The following is a 25637-nucleotide window of genomic DNA, read 5'->3' on the forward strand; positions in this document are numbered from 1 at the left end:
ATTGTTTTATCATGATAGCAGAAAGTAACATTTGGCATTGTAATGCTCATTTAAGAAGCAAATTATGCACACATTGTTAAAAAGAACAGGACATGATGTTATGGAGTTGGAAAGACTAGTAGAAAGATGCAGTAGCAATGACTCTCTTTTCAGTTATTTGATAACTTCTTCACATTAATATTGACGTTATATGCATAACTATATACCACTGCTACTACCTAGTGCAAGCGTCAATTGCAGTAGCATTTGTTTGTGTTAGAAGACCTATATGAACTTGCCTTGTAATTATATTTTGGCAAATTCAATATACAGCTAAATATTCTATGTCAGAATACCTGTGTTGTATTTTCTTCATTTGAATACTGCCTATAAAAAGGGTCCAACTGTATGTCCGTGTCTTCACAAATGTGCAAGACAAGACTAAAAGATGAATCTCTTGTTTTATGTTTGATGTGATGAAACTCAAAGCACAAACACCCAATTAATGGATTTCATCAAAGCCATCAAAATAAATTAAACATGTAAATAATCCCTAAAACTTTTTTTCTGGGAAGGGGGATCCACCTGCAATCCCCACATCCAATTAACTATATCAGCCCCAAGACAGCACATCAGTGGTGAAAAAAAAAGAAATGATATTACCCCACTGTCTGACAGTCTCAACAGCAAGACAGACTGCATAGTAGATAATCATTGTAAGTGAGCAAAACATATCCTTTCACTTACACTGAATGAAAACAACTTGACAAACCTTTGCAGCAAAGAAAATCACTTTGATGTAATGCTGCAGACTTTTAGATATCTAAAGCAAGATCGAAGTGAATGATCACACACACACACACACACACACAGACACACACACACACACACACACACACACACACACACACACACACACACACACACACACACACACACACACACACACACACACACACACACACTCACACAAAGCGCATAGATTTTTGGGTGAGCTACATTAGGGCAGGATTAAATACCACAGAAACCTCTGCACCCTGCAGATCAAATGTGTTTGAGAACTTTTCCGTAACAGATGGACATTTTTATAGGCTGATTATGAGCGGCACGGTACTGGGGTCAGAATCCCATATGACGTAGACAAACTTAATAAGCATATGGGTCACTTTAACATTACTGGTGTCCCTCCAATACAATTGAGAAGAGTCATATATTTGTGTGTGTAAACTGAAACTTAATCTAATAATGCAACTCAGTTGCCCTAATGAGACAGTGTCAGGAACATTTCTCAGAAACCTGTCGAATGGTGCACTATGCATGGTATTTTGAGTTCATCCAAATAACAGGGTTCAGCCTCAGCCCAGATGCTTCCTTTTGGCCCATAATGTGGCTAGGGTTGAATGTGCCAACTGAAGCTGTGTATATCTGAAGGCAGGAGCATACTACCTGACCATTTAGAAACGTATATGTTCCCACAGTAGACAGAACAAGAAATTATGTGCTATCATTATATGGATCATAGTGACCAAGAATAATATTTAAAAAAATATGAAACATTTTTCTAAACTTCATATCAGTTGTTTAACTCAAGGAAGTGTGAAATTATGTTGAACAATATGCGGGACTCCTTTTTTTATTTTTTGAGATACATTATTCTGACTCATAAATGTAATTATATTATGCAGTAAAATGCTACTGTAACACTGATGTTGCAAGTGTTGTGGGATTAGAAAGAAAAAGAAGGTGAAGAAATGTACATTCCTCCCATATAGCAATGGAAAATGCATAGATAGGGTGTGCTGATTTTCTTATAATGTGTGTACAATATTACATTGTGATGCTCATAGCCACAGCATAAACTCCTGAAAAAGTTATAAAAACATTTATGCGATAATTCATCTCAAGAAGTTTATAGGCTAGATTGCCATTATTTAGCTGCCGCCCATCTCAAGTTCCTGACTGTTTTCCTCCACCTGCCCTTCCTTTCCTCTATGCTTTTTCTAATTGGTACTGTGTAATCCTTTTTCAGAAGTACAACATATGTATTATATTTGTTTCACTCCCTTGTTGATGTCTAGTTGTCCCTCTTTATATACAAAGAATCTCCTACTTGGTCCTTGTTTTCTCACTCTAGGTATTATCAACGGTACCGCTTCATCTCCTCTGGTGCTTTGAAGTAATACAAGGCTACATATATTCAAGTTTAACCACCTATATTTATTATCTGTTAATAAGTGTTTATTTTGTTCACTCTGACTTACTGGAGATGCATTTGCTTGAGGTAGTGTAAAACAGTTACTGCTGATAGGTAGCAGAGATTAGCTAACTGCTATTTAAAAATTTTAAAATAGATCCCCTTTTTTCAAGTTGAACTGACCTGTGAAAGAAAATATTTAAGTCCGGGGATGCAAATCTTCTCAAGTAGAGATAGCAAGGAGACTTGCCCTTCTCCAAAAACACAACTATAGCATATATACAAACGTTTGTGACATACTTGAATACATATATTAACTATTTGTACATATTTCAGTTAATTGGGTACTAGCAAAATGCATAGGTTAATATCTTTAGAGCTACTTTTCTGATACAAAATAGTACTCCTATCTTTCCTGTCTCATATTAATGTTGTCAAGAAAAAATGTCTTTTGCATTATATAACACCAAAATTTGCATTTTATGGAGTATTTGGAAGATTTATGCAGCAATAATGAAGAGAAAGATTCATCTGAACCTTTGAATGAATTAGAACCCATGACATTGAGCACTGAAGTTTTTGATACCATTAGACATCATCACAGTCAACAGACACATTGGCTTAATAACCTGACTGATATGATGATTAAGGCTGGAGGTGGCAACACAGAAGATTTATGAAAAATAAAAAACGTCTACAGTAGGATTCAACACAGTACAAAAGGATTTGCTTTACTTAGTGTTTCTACTTATCCCAGAAAGACCAAGTGAAACAGAGTGTGCCAAGCATTGGACAGCATCATTGGTCAGTCATGCCAGCAATTTATTCTTGCAAATCCTTGGCAAGTGCCTTGCACAGTCATCAGAATAAGAACTAGATGAAGAACAGATGAGTTTCACAAAGGGTCTTGGTACTAGAAACATTAACCTTCGAATAATCATAGAGAAAGCAAACTAGACTCTCAATATGGTATTTGTTTATTACAAAAAAGCTTTTGACTCTGTGAATCACTGCAAATTGTGAAATGTCTTAAAGCATATGGGTATAACAACTGTTTAATCTGAGTTATCAGAAAAATGTATATATACCAACAAGCACTCAAAGTAGAATATGCTTTTTCAGAACCCTTTCAAGTAAATAAAAAGGTCATAGAAACGATTCTTAATTTCTCCTGTTTGTTTCAACTTGTATACAGAGGAAGTGATACAAAAGTCTGAGGATGACATGGATATTATTTGTATTTAAATAAATGGTAAGAATATTAGACATTTACACTCTGCAGATGAATGTGTCCTCATTGCAACATAAGTGAATTTCATCAACAAATAGTAGGTAACTTAAGTGATATCTCAAGATACTATTTCCTTGTTTTAATTACCAAGAAAACAAAAACCATGGCAGTATAAAGACAAAATGAAACCTTAAATAAATTTTGCACTGGAATGTGTCAGGAGAAAGTGAGTACTTTTAAATACTTAGGTATTCAACAGACATCAAGGAACTGATTAAATTCAAGCCAGGTTAGGTGCAGCTATATATAACATCAGGTCACAAACCCAGTTGTGGAACTATCACAGTCTAAGGAAAGGTTCTAAATTGAGACTGCTCAAAACATTAGTCTGGTCAATTGCAAAGTTTGGGCATGAGAGTTGGATGTCAAAAAATAAGGACAGCTAGAAAAGGTAAGTCTTTCAGATGCATGGGTTTTGGAATATCTGTCAAATGGAATCCTGAGAGACCTTTGGACAAGACTCCAGCCTGTAAATATGATTGCTCAACAGAAACTAAGAAATTTTGGTCATATCACAGGAGAAGAAAATGTTCCAGGCCTTGATTTTACATGACCAGGTCTCAGGAAAATGATCCAGAAGATGATAGAAACAAATTTGGACAGGCGATATCAAAGAATGGACAGGAATGCTTGTGGAGAGCAGTGCAGCAGTGTGAGATTGAAAAAAGTTTGCATGATATCATCTCATATGCTTCATTGATCTCTGACCCTCAGAAATGAACAAGAACCACCCTTATTCTTTTTCCTGCATATATTATCGCATCTTTTTTCATTATTGTAATATTAGTATACAGTTGGGTGTCAGAGAATATTTTGTCTCATATAAGTTAGAACCACTAATGTGTCCTGGATAGGTATATATTATTGCTGTTGTAATGTGAAATATGCTTTGTATTCTAAGCAAGCAATATGCTTATGTATCCATGAAAAGGAGGAGAGAGTGATAAACTTGTCCTTCTGCAAAAAACATGCCCTTAAGTGGTCAAGTTCCACATTAGCCAAATTAACATTAAGCCTTGACATTCCTGAAGACTGCTATATCTTTTTGCAGTATGTCTAAGTCCTTCTTTACAGTCAGTGTTAATATACCACCACATGTATAAAATTATATAAAATAGGTTTAGTTTTGTACAAGAATCCTTTGACAATCAGCAATAACTTTATCACATTACAAAGGAAAGAATCCTTGATATCAAAATAAGCAGATTAGAGTTAGACACTCCAGCAATGTAGCAGTAGAAATAGTAAAAGAGCAGAATGAGTGACAAACTAGTTTTAATTTGTCTGGGATATACTACAGTATGACATTCAAATCTCTCTTGGGGTTTTACTAGTCAAATATTTCATTCTTAAAGCAAATCACTTTCTGTGGCAGATTCTGGACACTGATCTGCAGTTAATTTTGTATGAAGTGGCTATACTTTTATTTATCAGGTTCACATACCTGCTATTCAGAAATACTATAATTTCTTAGATGGAATTAAAAAAAAAAAAAACACAGCACTCATGGTAAGGACTGTGAAAAAAAGCCATGTATCCATGATGTGTAGAATTGTGAATCAGAGACACATTAGCTGTAGTAAGCCAACAACCCAAAATATAAACAGTAAGATACAACATCCAAACAGGAAAAAATGAAATTAAGTACTTTCATCCACACGGTTTTCATAGTTCATCAGACAGACCTCCTTATCAGATAATTAGCTAATTTGCATATGTCTGATTTGCCATTAACTATCACAAATTCATATCAGCATTTTCCTGTGGTAGGTAACACTAGCAGACAGTGTGTTGTGTTAACTCAGGCACCTCTCTTTCACACTTCACACACACGCACATACACCACCTATTCTATACCTGTTCTGCTTGTCTGAAAAACCCTGTTGTCTCCATTTTCCCTGCCTTGATAGATAGTATCTCCCCAAATCTGAAGTGCTGTTAAGACACATGACTACATAGTTATCCCAGGTGGCTAGTGGTTTCCTATTCCACACTGTTTTTTCTTTTTTTTTTTTTGTAAATTAATTGCCTTTGAAGCACATAGTATAGCATATCCCTGATGTCTAGTTCTCCTCCCAACCCATGTTATGTCTAAATGTACTTCATGCAAAAGATGACAGTGTAGTCTCTAATGGCTAATGTTTCTCCATCCCACATCCTTGGAGAAATCTTTGGAGCTATACCTGGTGGCAAGTGCGCGGCCTGGCACGTTCTATAACCCAGGGCTGAGTGGAAATATGATTGATAACACAAACCCCCTCCCCACACACAGACACAAACTCACAACTAATCAGTCCTGATACTCATAGACTCACTCACCCATTCACCCATACACACACACACACACACACACACACACACACACACACACACACACACACACACACACTATCACATCTATTCATCTGTGTAAACATCTTACTGCAGGGATTTCCTAAGAGAGCATTTGGATAAGTAGCTTAGGTCTGTCTCCCAGAAGGCCTCATTAGTATTTAGCATGGCTGCAGAGACAGCCCACCACAGTGCTGCATGTAGCAGTGTGTACACCTCACGATAACCTTTCTGAATTCATCACTTCTACAGGAAAATATGCATTGTACTAATCATTTACCTCAGCACTTTCTTTTTTCTTTTGCATCAAAATCTGAAACATTTAAGCTGCTAAGCAGTGATATCAGTCTAACATGTGGCCATGCCTTTAAAAATGTAAGCCATAATCTCAGTACTGGCAAAATCTTTTTATATCCTCATATTAATAGTTGTTTACTGAGATACAAACTGAAAAAGAAACTTCAAATATTACTACTCTTGTTAATGTTTACTTATGCATTACAGTTATCGGCTAAGAAATTATTTTGTGATTTGTAACAAAATGCATCTTAGATGGCAATAAATAAGTGCTCCACTTGATTTACCAAATCATTCCGTATATTTGAGTACTGTGCAACATATTACATAATTACAGTCAGGTTATATATGCTGAATACTGTGAAAATCACAAATCTGTTTCATAACAGAAGCTGCAGACAGTTTTGTCATAACTGCCTAGCATCTTGCATCACTGCACTGTGTACAGAAATTTCCGGTGTGAATGATGCAGTCACCTTTCCATAGACTCATTAACCTCATCTTATTTGCAAAACATTCCATCCTAATTTATATTTAGTCATAATTATTAGAAGGCCCTCACACCTACTGATTCTCTCAGGACAACGTTCAATATCCAAAGATGCCAAAAGCTTAGTAAGAAGGATTTCTGAAATATTACTCAGAAAGCAAGGAAAATTATTATTAATATTAATTTTAGCCGTTTGATACATGAAAGGGTATTTTAAAAACATGGAATATGTTCTGTTTTACAAACTGTTCAGTGAGCAATCCGGCATTTAAAAAGTTTGTCCCTCAGCAAGCTATATATCAACCTACAGGTACAAACCGTGCACTTAATTTTGATAGTGGAAATATATACAAACAACAATATTCAATATACGTTTGAAAGGCAGGTAATACTTTCTTGTCTTATCAGAAAAATAAGAAAAGGGTTCCATGCTTGTAAGGTTTCATTCACTCTTGGTGTCTCTCTCTCTCTTTTCCTACCAGGACATCTTGCAAGAAAACTGCTGTGATGATAAGGTTATAATCTGCATTTTCATGAAGGCAAATGTCAGCATTCAGGCGTACGTGTCCTTCACTGACAAAATATACATCTAATCCTTCATTAAGAAATCATTAAAACACCAAGATGAAAGAAATTCTGTGATATTAGGATGTTTCAATAACTTGCAAGCACATGCTTTAATTATGAAATGTGTCATTAGGCTTATATGGGGAATTTAGGCACATACGGAAACTTTGCTGAAAAAAAGTTATATCAGGCCCCTGAGTAATTTATCTCAGAAAAACAATTTTGAACTATAGATTGATGTGGGTTGCAAGTAAGATATCATATCTAATTAAAAATGATGTAATCTGTTAATATCCTTCCAGAGTATAGCTCTTAAAATGCAGTTTAGCTATATTTGATACAGTAGTTTGGTATGCACAAAGCCTACTGAGATGCCTCAATAATCAACATGTTTTTTTTCATCATGTAAACCGTTCTGTGCAAGTATGCAGCCTTTTTGTTTTAGTACATGTTATTTATTCTCATAGTCTCAGATGACTGCAAACTAGGAGCCGTAATTGAAACTCCAAACGATGTGGACATCCTACAAAAGGGCCTCACTGAGACAGATGCTTGGTATCAAAGACGGTCTCAAGCTCAATGCCAAAAAGTGCATTGTCATCCCCTTTGGTAAAAATTCTGTACCTATGAACTACCACATATGCGGTAGTCTACTTAACACCAAAAGTGTGATAAGAGACCTTGGGACACAGGTGGACAGTAGTCTCTCCTTTGATAATCACATCGCCAAAGTGGTCAGGAAATCCTTCTACGTGGCAAACCTCATCAAAAAAGGTTTCTCATCCAGAAAAAAAGAGGTCATTGTTCCCCTCTATTCATCACTCATTAGACCCATTATAGAGTACAATGCTCCTTTTGGTATGTACCTCACAAGACATCTACAACAACTGGAAAGGCCACAAAAATACCTCACAAAAAGAATTACTGGCCTCAAACAGATGTCTTACGCAGACCATCTCAAAAAACTCCAGCTTTATTCCATCGCATATCGCCTACTCAGAGTCGATCTCTGCTTAACATACAAAGCTATGTCAAACCCAGAGCTGTTGGACATGCTCCACTTAAAGAAATCCCAATCCTTCCAAGCTACACGCTTTAGGGACCTAAACCTTGTCACCACAATAAACAGAACATGCTGGAGGGATAGATTCCTGTCCCAGAAACTTCCCATACTCTGGAACAGACTACTTATCTATGTCAAACAGAGCTCCTCATTAGCACTCTTCAAGAAAAATCTTGATGATTGGATGGGTAATAGGAAATTCACCCTGGGGATCACTTCTGTGGTTCTGCTTGACAGGGGTACAGGAAAATAATTTTCTTGGGTGGCGAAAGCCAGGGTACATTTTTGGCTAGGCTTGTATAGGCCCTAGGGTCAATAGCCTAGTACCTACCTATGAACCTATGAACTTCTACATCATGTTAAATCAAAACCAACATGCCACAGCTACAATCAGAAAAATGCTTCATCTGGTGTGCATTGATACACTACATATCACAGAAGCATTGCTAATTTCACTATTGGCTGTATATAACCTAAAATAATATGTAGTTAGATATAGACAGTTAGAAAGTTAGATAGCTATATAGATAGATCAATCGATCGGTCTTTATTATATCATCGTTTGTAGTGGCTACAATTTCCAAACATGATGCACACAATTACATCAATACAAATCTAAATTTAAGTCCTATTAATCTTTAGCATTGAATATACTGCTGGAGGGATAGATCCCCTTCACAAAGACTTCCCTTGCTATGGAACAAGGTCCCGATCTACATAAGACAGAGTCCCTCACTATCACTCTTCAAAAAGAACCTTGACAAGTAGATGGGTAACAGAAATTTCACACCAGGGATCATACCAACAGCTCTACTAGATAGGGGCCAAGGGTACTAGCTGCTAGATCAATGGCCTAGGGAACTAACCAAAGGGGTGGTGAATACCGCACAACATGGCTGGGCTAATATATGCCTTCGGGCAGATAGCCCAGTGCCTACCTATGAACCTATGAACCTATACTTAATTCTCATCATCAATTGTTTTTTTTTTTCTGTAAATACCTTTTGTTGAGAATTTTATTGCCTGTTCATTCTTGATGGTGAACAAGTAATGTTACTATCTCTGCAGGATCTTTAAATGCTATGACCTATTCTGTGAAACCACATTTTCAAACAAATCTCTTATTTTCTCTTAATAGAACATATAAAAAGATTTGTGAAAAGCCCTCCTCAAGTCTTGAATCACAAATTTGAAATTTTGAAATGTTCCCTTATTTAATTGTATAATCCAATAAACATCCCCTTGATATAAAATCAATCAGCAATCTGTAAACAAACTAATTAAAATCAGTCAAAATCAGGGTATTGTATGCATGACATAAATGTCTGGTGTGATTTTTTTGAATATCTAGTTTGATTAATATTTATTTGCTTTCTTCTGCCAGAAACACTGTATTAATATATTTATATGTGTAATGAAATTTTCAGTCAAGCTAATCTTTTTAAACCATCCATCAATGTTAATCCAATATTTTCAGTGATGTGAAAAGAAACTATTTTTTACCTGCCATTCTTCTCTCCAAATTTCAAAATAAAATATGTTTAGCCAACATTCTAGTAGTCTGTCTTGGTTATATTTTGGCATCTATTAATGTTTTTTTATTTGTTAATGCAAACTTATTTACGAAATATATTTGTGGAAATTATTGTAGCAATCACAACACCTTCTTGATTAATTTATATACTGGGTCAAAGAGTCCCCAGGATCTTCCTGTTCTATAACTTCCATAAACCACTATCAGATATGTCTTTGCAATTATGGAATCTATTATGAGAATTACCGACCTGCCATCCAGTGTTTCATTCTTGTTTGTGTTCCACTTACTTTTATGCATTTTAGTTATTATACTGTTATTGCATCTTTTCCATTGACAATTACTTGAAATGTTTATACCCAAATTGTTGAACTTTTGATTTTGTTAATAGGAGCATCTTTAAAATAAACATTAAACCTTTCCCTCAATTGTGTTTTTGCTGTTTTAATTGGCAATTTTAAGTCTCAGAAAATACTCTGCATATTAAGCTTGACTCTTCTGGGTTTCCTGTGCTGTGGCTATTATTATCAAATCATCTCCATATCCGTAAATTGGATTTTTTCTTTTATTTCTGTATCATCCTGTCGACTAATACTCCTTTGAATATTTTATCACTATAACTTAGAATACGTCTTGGTGCCAACAGGTAGCCTTGTCTCTCATTATTGCTTGTGTTGAGTTTTTTAATGTAAAGTGCCCTTTACAGAATATTTTAACTATGGCAAATGTTGGTGTGCACATCCCTGAAATAATTCTAATTAAATCTTTAAAGAAATCCCTTTCCTTTATTACTATTTAATGTTTATTTAGTTTATATTATCAACGGCTGACAATATAGAAATTAATATTGTTAAGGCATGGTGAAAAAGAGTAATTGGTCTTTAATATCTGGGATCACACAATAAGCTCTTCTTAAACATGGAAACAGTTAATCTTTATTTCCATGAAGGTAGAAGCTTTTCATTTTTCTAAATATTTATTATAAATTTTTAACTATGCTTGGACCCATTTTTTTGATTTTTAAGTGTCTATATTCTAATTTGATCTGAGTCAGCGGGTTTTCTTGATTTTAGCCTTATACTTTTGTTAAAGCCTTGGCACTAAATTTAAAAGTTGTCAAAATGGTTATCTTTATGGTTTCTTTTTCATTTATTCCAGCTTCCCTATTAAGAGTTATAGCATTTTTCAGTGCAAGTGTTTCTAAAGCTTGCTATGCACAAAATTAATAACAGCCAGATGACCCTTAGCAGCTGTGGGTTCTAACGTATGACATGTCTGGGAGCCCCAAGCCATAGCCCTCACATCTCTTCCACCATTGCATTAACTGCCTCTTCAACCACCTTGTCTGACCCCCTTCCCCATTAATAATCACTATGTTGCAGCCTAAGGAAGCATCTCACAGGAGATGCAGATAGGCTTACAGAAATGTACCTTAGATGAAGTATCTCTCTAGGCAAAGGGCACCATAGTGTTCCCTTATGCCTTGTACTCCTTCCCTTCACACATAACCTCATGCCCCCATCAGTTTCCCCCATCATGGCTGCTGTAAACCTTCTAGATTTTTCCCCTTTTCTATTGTCCTAGTATTTAGCTTTTTTATCATCTCAGTACATGTATACACTGTAGAGGTGCACACTGTACAGTGTCTATTTGTTTTGGTTTGAGTTGGCGTATTATCAGTTCCACTCCTCATCACTGTTTTCTTATTTTGATTACCCTCTCAATACATACGAACTGTCCAAGATTGCACCATAATAACAGTGGAGTAAATAACTGAGTTAAGTTTAAGGTAGGGACACTGTTTCTCCGGAAGCCATGAAGGTTATACATGTTTTGAGGTGCATTTTAGAGACTTTTTTTGAATAGAACATTTCATCCAATGATGACATGAACAAAAATAATAACTAATGAAAGACACACAATCTTAGTGTTGAACTTTGCTTTTTCCTGCATCTTTTGAACACATCCTAACTGGCCAATTTCCCACAGTAATAAATATGGGGGAAATAAACAAATAATACCATAATCTTGTAGTAGCAGGTATAAGTGTAGGGCTGCAATACAGGTGATCCTGGGTTCAAATACAGCAAATTCCAAATATCTTAATAGGTAGTCATCACTAAATGCAGTCTTGGGTATTGACTAGCATGTGTATGGTATTACATTGGGATGAAATGGCTAGGCTTAAAATGACCTGTGGATTGATAGCCCAGTAATCTCTGAAGATTCTATAAAAAGACTGAATAAAATAATCAAATTAGGCTTGGGGTTTAGGGGCCACTAGACTCCAGAAGCCATGCAGACATAGATGTTTTGCTATACATTTTACAGCTTTTTGGTCTTAAACATTTAATCCAGTGATGGCTTGAACATGAAATGTTGAGTAAGGAAAGAAATTCATTCATATCATTTATGGGGTTTTTTCATTCAAGGAAGAAATCAGTTTGCAAAACTGAAAAAAATAAACAACAGTTCACAATAAAAGAGAAAGAACTGCAAATATACATAAAATCATATATTGAAATAGCTATTGCCCCCTCCAAAAAAAAAAAAAAACACACAATAGTGTATTCCTCTTATGTTAGCTTGAGTACTGCTTATTAAAGAAAGTATCCTGTATCCTTTCTTTAATAAGCAGTACTAATTCACTGTGGATATACTTCTGTGAAGATCCGTGAAGTCCTGGTGCCGTACGCTACTTGTTGGGTACCTTGTTTGTTGTTTACTCTGGTTTATTAGCTTGAGAGTAAAGTGAAGGCATACATTTTCAACATCCATATTTCAAGTGACTGCTGTCATTCATACATACATACATACTTACATACATATATACAGTATGCCTACTCACCCTTTCACTCAAGAAACAGGTGCCTTCTGGATAACCCTCTGCTGTCAGACTGGGGTGAAGGTGAAAGGACAAACACATTGTAATTTCATTTAGGCTGCACTTGTGTGGTCCTAAATGGCAATAAAATTTCTTTGAATCTTTGATTCTTTGAACACATTTCCAGCCTGTTGCTGTCAGATGCATATAAATGGCATACCTCATTACCTCTTCCTCCAAAAGATGGCCACCTGTATGTACATCTGAAGTTTGATTGTGAGCAAAGTTCAATGCATTCGTCATGTTCAATCTTTCTCACAGGAATGCATCCTGTCCTGCAGGTTCCACGTGCCCTGTCATGTCAAACCTGTATCAAAGGACTTCAACTTCTCCTGCCTGTCCTTGTGCCCTGTTTTTTTCAGCCATCCTCAAGATATCTGCAACATCTCCTACTTGTCCTTTGTGCCCTGTCATGTTGATCATCTCCCAGCATGTCCAGCCATAGTCATTCCCTGTGCAGTATTTCCCCATAAGTAATCAACTGTTTCTGTTCCTACTATGACTGCACTCTTGATGTTCAGTTCCATTTTTTCTGTCTCCTGTCAGTTTCCCTGCATTAGCATATTGTATTTATCCCATGGGCCAACAATATAGGAGGTTTAAGGTATCACATAGTGACAATTCAGCTTGTCTGGGGTTTTCTTCCAGGTTTTAGTGAATGGCTTGTCTGTGTGACTTTTTATCTTTTGGTTTGAGGTTAGTTGGGATATTTTGCAGACACCATAATGTTTATGAGCATTAGCCTGGTTTAAAAACCTGTGTTTCTGAAGTATAGCCTAGCTATCCACTTATGCTATGCTGATTAAGTCAGTAAAAAGTTAAAAGCATGGATGCCTGTAAATAGTGAGGTTTGGTATTACTGGCCTGAATGTAACCATTTTTTTTTGTTTTTTTTTTTTTTTTATTTTGAATTAAACTGGGTATCAAAAATGATACAATTACACATACTGATTGACAAAAAAAAAAAAAATACTTTACTATTTCTACATGTTTATGTATGTATGTAACATTTAACATTCCCTGATTGTTTGTATTTCATGTTTTTACTGTTTGGAGCTTTTCTCCTCGGGCCTCTACTGAAAATGGAAATATATCCAGCTAGACCAGCCCGGTCAACAAATGTAAAATAAATAAATAAATAAATAAAATAAAGACTACAAAAGTAAAAAAAAAAATCATGGGCATTCAGAAACTATGTAGCTGAAACATTTGATGTTCTCAGGGATCATGTGCATATATCTCATGGACCTTAGTTATAGGAGGTTTAATGAATCACACAGTGAAAACTGTAGGTCAGCTGGGTGTTTCTTGTTTTTCCCTGTGACCTTTCACCATTTGGTTCACACATTAGTATACTCTGATACTCAATTGTTTCTGATTCTCTATATTTCTAGCTAAAACATGGTATCCCATAAAATAGTGACTGCTTTTAATCATGGTGAAATAGGACTGTACTTTGATTATTATGCTGACAAGATAAATTTAGCATGGTCATCCGTGATTCAAGCCATTTACATGATGTGATCTCACTCCTATTATGCCCTATATGGCCTGCTCTTGCTTGCTGTGCTGTAAGGTGACATGTAGGATGTGTGTTTACTTACTGACTGTACTCACACTTTTTATACTTTGCATGACACTCATGACCATGAATACCATGCTACCCCACTGTCTGCCATAACAGTTCATGAGCTTTGAGGTCATGTAGGATGCTCAGATACCAGTGGTACCTGGCCACACTAATGTTATTTTATATTGTGGTACCCTTGCTTCCCATCATGGTCATTCACAGGCTTTGTGGTCATGTTGTATATGAATGCATGTGGTGTCTGGAAACATTTCGGTTTCAGTCTATCTGTGCATCACACTACTCTTTATGGACACTGCACTGCCTTGCTGGCATTCATAGCATGTCCCAGGTTAGCACTTTATCTTCTTTAGCTGATCTATTCAGTGTCCAAGGCCTCAACAGGCTCAGACTTTGACATGGTTCCTACCTGGTGCAGCAGGATGTGCAACATTTTTTAACACCTGCTGCAGGGATTATTGGGAGTGGCTGATGAGGGAGTATTAGCAGTTAGGGCCTCCTCTATAAAAATGGATGCCTGGCACCAGTCTGCCAGGGAGGAAAGTGATGCCACTTGGTCACCTACTTTGCCAATAAATGCCAGTATAACATAGTAACCTGAAGAGGCATGACTCTGACGTCCTCCTTCAGATGAAAGAAGAGATTAGGAAGGGAGATCCACCATTTTATTGTAACCATTCAGCTTTTGCATTGTCATTATACAACAGTTGTTGTTAGCACCTGCAGCTGAAATCAGAAATATATGCTGTGCTCATCACAGTTTATGTTTTATAGTGTCACGGCACATTGAAAGTAATAGGATCACCTGACAGATAGATAGTAAGGTTCTCTAGGCAACAAGGCATGTGTAGTGTAGTGTATTGCTGACAATTATGTAAGTTTTATACGTTTTAGAGCATATAATTGAAGAGTTTTATTTGTGTATGTGTCTGTGTTATGTTTCCTATTTATTTTCATTATGTTGATATTTTTTATTTACTGTAACATTTATAAAAGTGGGAAATATAAACATGAACAGTTGTATTTATCATATTTTGCATCTTTCTGTGCTTGTCTAATATGTTGCTTTTTCATGGGTAGTAACTAGGCATGAGTTTCGGGAGACTATTCATAGGTTCATAGGTGAGTACTAGGCTAATGGCCCTGGAGTCAACATAAGCCTAGCCCAAGAATATTCCCAGTCATCCTGTTGCCGAACGTTAGTTCTTTGTGCCTTTATTGAGCAAGGCTGTTGAAGTGATCCTCAGGGTGAATTTCCTGTTACCCATCCACTCATCGAGATTTTTCTTGAAGAGGGCTAGTGAAGTGCTCTGTTTGACATGGATGGGGAGTTTATTCCAGACTATGCAAAGTTTCTGGGTTAGGAACCTGTCCCTCCAGCAGGTTCTGTTCATTGTGGTGATGACGTTGAGGTCTTTGGAGTGTGTGGTGCAGAGGGATTGAGACTTTATCACATGAAGCATGCCTAGCAACACTGGGTCGAGGGGGTGACTGGAAGAATATATTAAGTAATAATGAACTATAATGGCAGCTTAGGTTGGCTGCAATGTTTCCATCAGATTTAAATGATTCTATGTCCATTGCACCAGTGTTAAAAATAAAGGCATGTAAACTATAGATATAGACATAGTAAAGGAAAAGTTGACTTGAACAATTAATAAACATTACATTTTAAGGATAAACAGCTTTTGATATAGCTGAATAAACATTTTTTTGGTGTTTTTAGTAACACATTATAATTTGGTAGGTATAGGGTGAAACATTTAAGGTAAAGTAATTTATGGAAGGTATAGGGTTAAATATTTAATGCAATGATTGGCTTAATTGTATACAATGCACCCTGTCTAATTTTAATAGATTTCTTTCAATTTATGAGTATGGATGTATGTATTTAAGTGCAGTTTGGACATTGTTATTTTGTATTCTGATGAAGTCCCCTGTTTATTTGGAGTAAAACTGCTCAATACTTATATTTTTTTTATTGTGGATGATTTATTAAAGAGTGGATTTTAGCCTTTGGGCCTTCTTTTTGGTGCACTATTTTCTTCTTGGTAATGTATCTTTTTTAACACACTGCACCTGTGGTACTATCGATCACTATCTCCCCTGTCTGTCTGGTCTGAGTTTTAAGTCTGTTTGTTTGCCCCTATATCCTCCCCTGTACCCTTCTTTCTACTCGTACATTCTCCATGCTTCCATCCCTCTCCACTTTTCTTCAAAAATAACAAAAAGTGGTCACCTGTTTCAAATAAAATGTGTCTTTCTTCGCACCTACACAGCTCTTCCCTTATACTGTTGTCCTTCTGTATATTCCTCTGCTTATCCCCATTTCAAACTGCCCTAACTACCCACTTCCTTCCCACTTGCATAATAAAATCAGTTAGCACTTGTTATGTTACTATTGTGTAGGCTCAAAGCTGTGGCCATCTCTGGGGTGCTTCAGTGTACATGTGAACTTATATAACATCACAAATGCTACCACCCTCATAATGCTGTCACCATACCAGGTGATCACTCATACTGTGGTCAGGTCCATTGTAGTTATGCTAATATAATTGTTCTATTTACAACAGGATGGTTAAGTTACTCTTCTTGCTGAATAAACCCATTTATTGCATCTAATTTCCTTAAACAGCTTTGTGCTCTGATGTATGTTTACCAAGATACAGATATGCAGTAGTATTGTTTTTATTCTACATCATTTCAGGAATCTCCACATTGTTGCACTGCAAGTATATTAAACCTATATAGCTTTCTTCTGCTTTCCAGTGACACAGATTTGCAAATGTAATTGCAGTAACCACCTTACGTAAAAGCTTAGGATATCGTGGGTGCTTTTGCCAGGTAACACTGAAACAAAACAGTGTGAGCTACTGTGAGCGTATGGTTGCAAGTGATAATTTCATATAAGTCTCTGGGCTGTCTCTTTGTGCATGTACAAACCATCAATAAGAAAAATAGTGCTCATCCTGTTAAATACCAATATCAACCATTCATTCCCATAAATGCATTATAGATGACTTATGATTAATGCACCAGTATGTCATAAACGTAATAATAAATCCATTAGTTATGCATGAAGTATTAATTTGCAGTATAATCCCAGATAAGATATAAAAAAGTATTGCATAGTCTGTGTGATTTCTAGAAGCTGAGATCTGAATGGGATACCTGTTTCTTATTTAATGCTTTTAGAAAAGCAAAATCATATTATCTTAGTACATTAACTGTAGTTCTGTTTGAAATAATTTTTAAAGACAGCCTTTGGATGCAATTTAATCTACACAGGCAAGTGTCAGATGATGCTACATAACACAGAACCAGTTTTTAATGTATAGGATGGACATAGATATCAGTACTGCACCTTTTATTATGCAGTTGTAAATGGTCTGTGATAGATATGAGAAACAGTTTATATTTATTACTCTTCCAAAAACAGTAATTTTGCATATTAAAAGTATAAAAAGTAAATTATCAAACTATGATCAGTGAGGTATAATGGTCCATTACAGTACTGTACATACATTAAGTAAACTAAGAACATCTGCAGTTCTTGTGTAAATATTTAGCATCCTTAATGTGCCAACTGCATCTTCAGTTTACGTTTACATTAATTACTACTTTTCGACTTGTAATTGAGCACAATAGCTTAATTCTTCAGCTGAGATGATGTGTCCTAGAAAATCACAATTTCTGTGATATTATACACTACGACTTAGTAATTATATATTAGTAAGAACTCTAGAAATAATGTTGGCTGATTCCACCTGATAAGAAGAGATTTGTAAACCTAATACATCCACAAATTCAAACAAATATTTCATTTTCAGGGTGTTCAGACTGTCCTTTTCCTTAATATACATTGAGGTTCATACAGCTTTTAAAACTGACACAGTTATTACTGCTTCCTGGTATATTAAATCATTTTACTCTTATTTTATTTATTTATCCATTGCTGATTAGGTTAGTCCCAAAGGCTAATAGCCTCTTTTCAGGGGAGGCCTGAAGTTGCATTTATACTGTTAGAGAAATTTGAGTCTTTTACATCCACCTGAACTACCACCATCTCAAGCAGATGGGACCTTGGTATGACATCTTACTTGATGGATGACATACTCAGGAGTGCAGCACCACCCTTATGCTGTGGTGAATGGTCAGGAATCCATCCACCTGGTGTGGGAAAGAACCCACAACCTTCTGCACCAATGGCAAGTGTGCTGCTTAAGACTTTGAAGACCTATGATAATGAAGCAGTAACACCAATAACACAGGAAAGCCAAATAAGATCCATGATTTTAATAAGTATAAAAGATTAAGTGCTTTTGTTCCCACACTGGAACTTCCTTAGAACAAAAATCACTTCAATCATCTTAAATACATTTCTTAAACAAGCAATTAACATGTCATAAATCAATTGCCTACAATTAGCCACAGCATAGTGTCTTAACTTTAATCTAGAATGAATGGATGTTTAAAAGATGTTGTTAGTGTTATCCCTCAGATATGTAGGGATTTGTAGCATTTTTTGCAATGTCAGAATGACACCCCTTATAATAAAGAAGCTATTTTTGTGACTATTGATGTAAATAATTTTGTCAGTTATAGCCCATCAATTGGGTTTAGAGTAGTCTGAGGAACGAACATCTTAGGAAGTATAATTACTGTTCTAATGATAGGATTAATTCCATCATGGCCCTTATGGAAGTAGTTTTAACAAATCATTTTTTTATTTTTTGATGGCCAATATTTCAAACAAAAGATTGGCGTTGCAATGGGGGCAGCTTGTGCCCCCATTTTTGCAAACCTGGTCATGGCAGAATGGGAAGATAAGTATATCTTTAATAGTGATTTTTGCAGTTGTTGGTCTTTATATCTCAGATTCCTGGATGATATATTTATTTTGTGGATTAGTACAAAATCTAGGCTCCAGGAATTTTTGAGCTATATTAATAGTACAATATATTTTTTACATTTTTCATTAAATTGCCGTTATACAGACATTGTATTTCCTGATGGAAAAATAAAAATGGTTCACGTTAACAATAGATTTTGTTCTAATATTTATAGAAAAAAAAATACTGTTTCAAATTCTTACCTTCACTATTCAAGTATGCACCCAATTACCAGAAAAAAATCAGTAGTTAAGAGTCAGATGGTCAGACTAGCTCATATGATCACGGAAGATGATGTTTTTGAACATGAATGTGATGTATTGGTTAATATGTTTATTAAGAGACGGTATACTGTTTTATTGGTTAGTGAAATAAAAAATGAAGTGATGACCAAGAGAGGTAGAGGGGTTTATGTTCCTATTTGAAAGGTAATATAGATGATATTACAAATTGTTTTGGTGACAATATAACAACAAACAGTAAGAATAATAAGAATAAAATTAAATTTATTTCAACATTTACTTTAGACAGTGAAGCAGTAGTCAGTTGAGTTAGGAAAAACTGGGCAATTTTTTTATCTAGTAATGAGTTGATTGGCAAGGTGGTAAGTGGGCCCCAGATTGTATTTAGAAAATATATGATTTTTTTAAAAGTATTTGAAATCTAGGAAAGAGCAAGTGGGTTTGATTGCCAAAATGTTGGGCATGTTCAAATATCGGAGATGTTCTATATGCCCCCATATTTTGGTGGTAAAAGATTTTAATATTAATGAGACAGTATATAAAATACAAGGTCACTTTACTTGCTATACAAAAGGGGTGGTTTATTTAGCTCAATGTCAGTTGTGTCTTGCATTTTATGTAGGCAAGACTACTTGAAAATTGAGTGAGTGTATATATAAGCACTTGTTAGCTATTATACACAGGTATTAATGAGGCTTGCCCAAAGGTCAGTCAATGGTTTCCTCTCCAGTCCAGCTGGTGAATCTGGGAATTTTGAGGCAATGTTACAACTGTCTCATGTACATGGACAACCCTCTCCTCCTCCAAACAGGTTCAAATATATGTGAGAGATGCAACCATATAGCCAAACTGGAGGCTGAGCTCTCTTATCTCAAAACTGGTGTAACCAGTCAGGAGGAGAAGGTAACCTCACACAACACAATTCCATTATCACATAGTCCCACCACAACAGCGAACCAAACACATAAAAACACAAAAACATACTCAGAGGCTCTAAATAAAAATCTACCTAAGCAAAAGAGACCTCCAAAGCAGACATCCAAGCAAACGCTACCCCAAAACAAAACACGTACAACACATAGCACACAAAGTCAGTGTGCCAAGCAGTCACAGCCCTTAAGGCTGAATAGCACACCTGATACTCTTGTAATAGGTGGCTCTATTGTCAGACACACTGATGTCCCGCTCACCAGGCTGAATAAAGAGAAGGTCACAGTGAGTTGCCTGTTGGGCGCTAGGATCTGCCACATAACGCAAGCACTCAGGTCACTCCAAAGCAAATAAAAATATGACTCAGTCATTGTACATGCTGGCGTGAATGACCTGAGATGTACCTCCCTCGACTACATGAAAAGAGACATAGAGGAGCTCTCTGATCATGTAGCCCAGGCCGGTATGACCCTGACCTTGAGCAGCATCTTACCCTCACCTAGAATGATGCCACAGTATAAAGACAAAATGATCAATTTTAACAATTGGCTAAAATTTTGGTGTCATTCAAAGGGGATCCAGTGTCTGTCAGCCTGGGATGACATGCTCGACAAGCCACGTTGCTTCGCTAGGGACAGCTTGCACCTGTCACCCCTGGGCTTTCGGATATTGGCAAAGGTTCTTGCCACCCCCATAGTGCCTTTTTTAGGCAAGGCTCAAAAGTCAAACCTGCCTCCATAGACAGCACAAGGAACAAGAAACTAAGGGTAATGCTGCTAAACACCAGAAGTCTTAACCTCAAGATGCATGCACTCAAAGCTCTCCTCAGTATGGAGAACATTAATATCTGTGCAGTGACAGAAACCTGGTTCAAGGCTCCAAAGAGCACTCCAGCACTACCAGGTTATACCTCATATCATACTTTTCGGCCCCAAAACCCAGACCGAACCACAAAAGGAGGGGGGAGTTTCCATATTTATCAAGGATATCCACACCTCCAGGTTAGTGGCATTGCATGAAGTATCGGAGACCATCCATGTGCAACTGACAGTGGGCAAGACTGCTTTTCAGTTTATAGCATCCTACAGACCACCCTCTCAAAGTCAGGAATCCCACTCATCTTTCCTGAAAACATTGGAGAACGTGAAGATCTCTCCGAACACCATTATATTGGGTGACTTCAACTACCCAAACATAGACTGGGAGCATTACTCAAGCCCCAGAACCTTAGCCCAAAGGTTCCTGGAATTTATAAACTCAAATGCTATGGAACAACTAGTCACCACTCCCACAAGAGGGGAAAACATACTAGACCTGATCATTACCAACATGGGGGCTCTATGCTCCATACCAGAAGTATATCCCTCATTGGTAAGATCAGACCATAAATTAATTTCACTGGATATCCACATCCCGACCCCACCCCCAGCCCAGAAAACCACAGTGAAAAACTTCTCAAAAGCGAACTTCACACTTCTCAAAACCGAAGTGGAATCCTTCAAGGCCCCAGGGCCAGTGGAAACTACGGTCCAAACTGCAGAATCCTATATAAACGCATTCTACGGACATCTCCAGGAATGCATGGATCATGCTATCCCAAACAAAATCAAGACCCAATCATCCAAAGGCAGGCATCCAGTCTGGTGGACCCCAGCCATAAATGAACTGTACAACAGAAGGAGGAAGCTACTACATGATAGAGCAAAATCCCTAAAAGGGAAGGCATCTCTGATCAGTACTAGCAAAAATATTACGATCCCTCATAAAATCCTCCAAGGCCAGCTTCGAGAGAATAATTGCACAGGACACTAAAGACAATCATAAGGCTTTTTTCAGTTATGTTAGGAACCTGGGATGCAACTCCCAGACTTGTTCTGAGTTGATTCTAAACGACAAAAAATACACTGAACCCACAGACATCACCAATATCCTGGCAGACAGGTTCAGTGCAAACTTCTCCACCCCCTCCCCCCCAAAAGAGCAAGCATCTATCCCAGAAGAGTGCAGCCTCCCAAACATCTCTAATGCTCAGGTGAAGGCCGCCCTCTCCAAAGCAAAAAACACTGCTTCCATGGGACCAGATGGGATCCCGGGTTGTGTCCTACATGAAATCCAAGAAGAACTAATCCCTCAAGTAAAACTGCTGTACAATCTCAGCCTCACTACAGGATATGTGCCCAAAGAATGGCGTACAGCAACAGTGGTCCCACTCCACAAAGGTGGCTCCTCTACAGACCCTGGAAACTATCGCCCCATAAGCCTGACTAGCCTAGTCTGCAAGGCTATGGAGAGGATCATCATGTAACTCATAAACAAAGACATTGGGGACCTACAGACACTAGAGCCTACCCAATTTGGCTTCATCAAGGGCAGATCCTGCCTTTTGAACCTAGTCAACTTCTTCGAAACAGTCACCAAGGCCATAGATGAAGGGAAGGTAGTCCACACAGTCTATCTGGACCTCGCAAAGGCATTTGACACAATACCCCACTCGGGCATCATAGATAAGCTATCCAGCCTAAATATAAACCCCTATGTCACAAGATGGGTCACAAACTGGCTCAAAGACAGAACCCACAGAGTCAGAGTTGCTGGAGCCATGTCAGACTCAAAACCGGTCACAAGTGGCATCCCACAAGGTTCTGTCCTGGGACCTCTCTTGTTCGGTATTTACTTTTCTGAGGTACAGGCCAACGTGGGAGGACTATGGCTCACCAAGTTCGCAGATGACTGCAAACTGGGCCCCATAATTGACTCTCTAGCTGACACAAACATTCTTCAAAAAGGTCTCGCAGAGATGGATAACTGGTGCCAGAGCCATGGTCTAAAGCTAAATGCCAAAAAGTGTATAGTCATACCCTTTGGCAAAAACAATGTGCCCACAAACTACCACATAGGTGATAACCCATTAAGTACAGAGAAAGTAATTAGGGATCTGGGGACCCAAGTTGATAGCAATCTCTCCTTTGACAACCACATTGCCAAAGTGGTTAGAAAGACCTTCTACATAGCCCATCTCATCATGAAAAGATTCACATCTAGATCAAGAGAGGTAATCATGCCCCTTTATTCATCCCTCATCAGGCCCATCATAGAATACAATGCCCCCTTTGGGATGTACCTTACCCAACACCTGCAGAAATTAGAAATACCCCAAAAGTACCTCACCAGGAGGATCAAGGGACTCTAACAGATGCCATATGCTGCTCGGTTAAAAAACCTCCAGCTCTACTGAGTTGCATACCGCCTACTTCGAGGCAATCTATGCCTGACATATAAAGCTATGTCCAACCCAGAATTAATGGACATGCTCCACCTCAGTAAATCTAAATCCCTTAGAGCCACGCGCTCGAGAGACTTGAACCTCAGCACAGAAATAAATAGAACATGCTGGAGGGACAGATTCATAACCCAGAGGCTCCCTTTGCTCTGAAATAGAATTCCAATTCATGTTAGGCAGAGCACCTCACTGACTCTCTTCAAGAAGAATCTTGATGAGTGGATGGGGGATCGTAGGTTTGTCCCGGGGATTACTTCCGTGTCACTATTAGACAGAGGCACAGTAAACTAAACTTTAAAAAGGGCACAGTATACTCAAATCAAGGGGTGGCATAAGCCAAACACAATTGGGCTAGGCTTATAAATGCCCCAGGGCAGATAGCCTAGTATGAACCTATGAAGCTATGAACATATGAGAGATAAAAAATGCTTTATTTAAACATGTATGTGATTTTAGGAACCACAATTTTAAACTTTTAGCATTAGAACAGGTAAAAGTAGATCTCCAGGGTATGGTTACTAAGGAACATCTTGAAATTTGTGAATTCAAGTGGCAAGTTTTATTGAATGCACTGACATACCCAGGTATTAATGAGGCTTGTTCCATTAATTCTATTTTAAAGTGAATACACTATACTGTGGCTAATTGTAAGTAATTGATTTATAATGTGTTAACTGCTTGTTAAAGAAATGTATTAAGATGATTGTTTGAAGTGATTTTTGTTCTGAGGAAGTTCCACTGTGGGAACGAAAGCACTTAACCTTTTATACTTATCAAAATCTTGGATTTTATTTGGCTTGCCTGAGTTATTGGCGTTGCTGTTTCATTACCATAGGTCCTCAAAGTGTTCAGTTTGTGATGCCATTGGCTCTAAGTGTGCTACTTACCATCTGCTAATCCTGACTGTCTTCATACAAAACCCAATTTGGCTACCTAAGTCTCACTGTTGGTTAAAGAATGCTTTCTGTCCCTAATAGGTACCACAGTTGCTCTTGTTGAAGGATTTTTTTTCCTTGTCCTTAGTGGGAAACTATAGTTCTTCTTAACTCCTCCCCTTTCCAGACTGAGGTAGTTGAAGTCAGAAACACATCATCCTTCCATATTTTCTCTAAGAAAGTTAATGTACAAATGTTTGTTATTATCTGCGGTACATTTGAATGTAAATGCAATTTAAATCTTAAGTAGCAGTATTGTACCACTGCATCTCTTTATAAATGTGTAACTGTTATGATTTTCTTTACTTGTCGATGCCATAATTGTGTTATTTGGTACCATAAGGGTTATTCTGATGGAAATAATATTTGATGATCATTGAGGATTGTACTGCGGTTAATTGCTTCAGGTGGCTTTATGTATTTGTATTTAGCCAACTATTTGTCAGGATTCAGCCTGAAATTAATAAAAACAGCAATTGTCGAACAGCAAACATCATGAAAGTTGCGACCTCTTCGTGGAAAGGGACAGAACTGCTACTAATACAACAAATTCCTCATTTCTTAGAAAGAGAAAGACTGAAGTAGCTGGCAGCCCAGGACACATCTGGAAAAGAGCTAAAATCTTTATCAGGTAGTATCGTTGACTCCACACAATCAACCAATACGAGAAAAGAAAGCTTTAACTTCTTTAAAGACTACAGAACATTCCTAAGAGACACTATTAATGACTGAACTAAATACTTCACCTATGTTAAAACCTTCCCAACAGTTGACAATACAACACAGGATGCAAAAATTCAGTTCTCCGCCCTATACATCTTAACAGCTTACAGACCAGCATTTATCTTTAGGCAACTTTCTGTTGAAGAAGATAAAAAAATCTCTACTCAACATAAATGAAAAATACATCTCTAAGCTCTCAAAACTACACCCAGCCATCATCAAAATGTTAAGTCCCTTCATATCAGCACATTTCTACTAAAAGTGATGAATGAATGCATGGATGATAGTTGGATGGATGGATGGGTGGAGGGGGAAGACAAACAGACCTAGAATAACTCACTGTGGTCAGAAGAGACCCATGCTACAGCTGGACAATGAACTAAATAGAATCCGAACAATTGAATCAAACAACATAGC

This window comes from Protopterus annectens, chromosome 4.part0 (genome assembly GCF_019279795.1).
Source record: "Protopterus annectens isolate FY-2018-M chromosome 4.part0, PAN1.0, whole genome shotgun sequence".
NCBI classification, from domain to species: Eukaryota; Metazoa; Chordata; order Ceratodontiformes; family Protopteridae; genus Protopterus; species Protopterus annectens.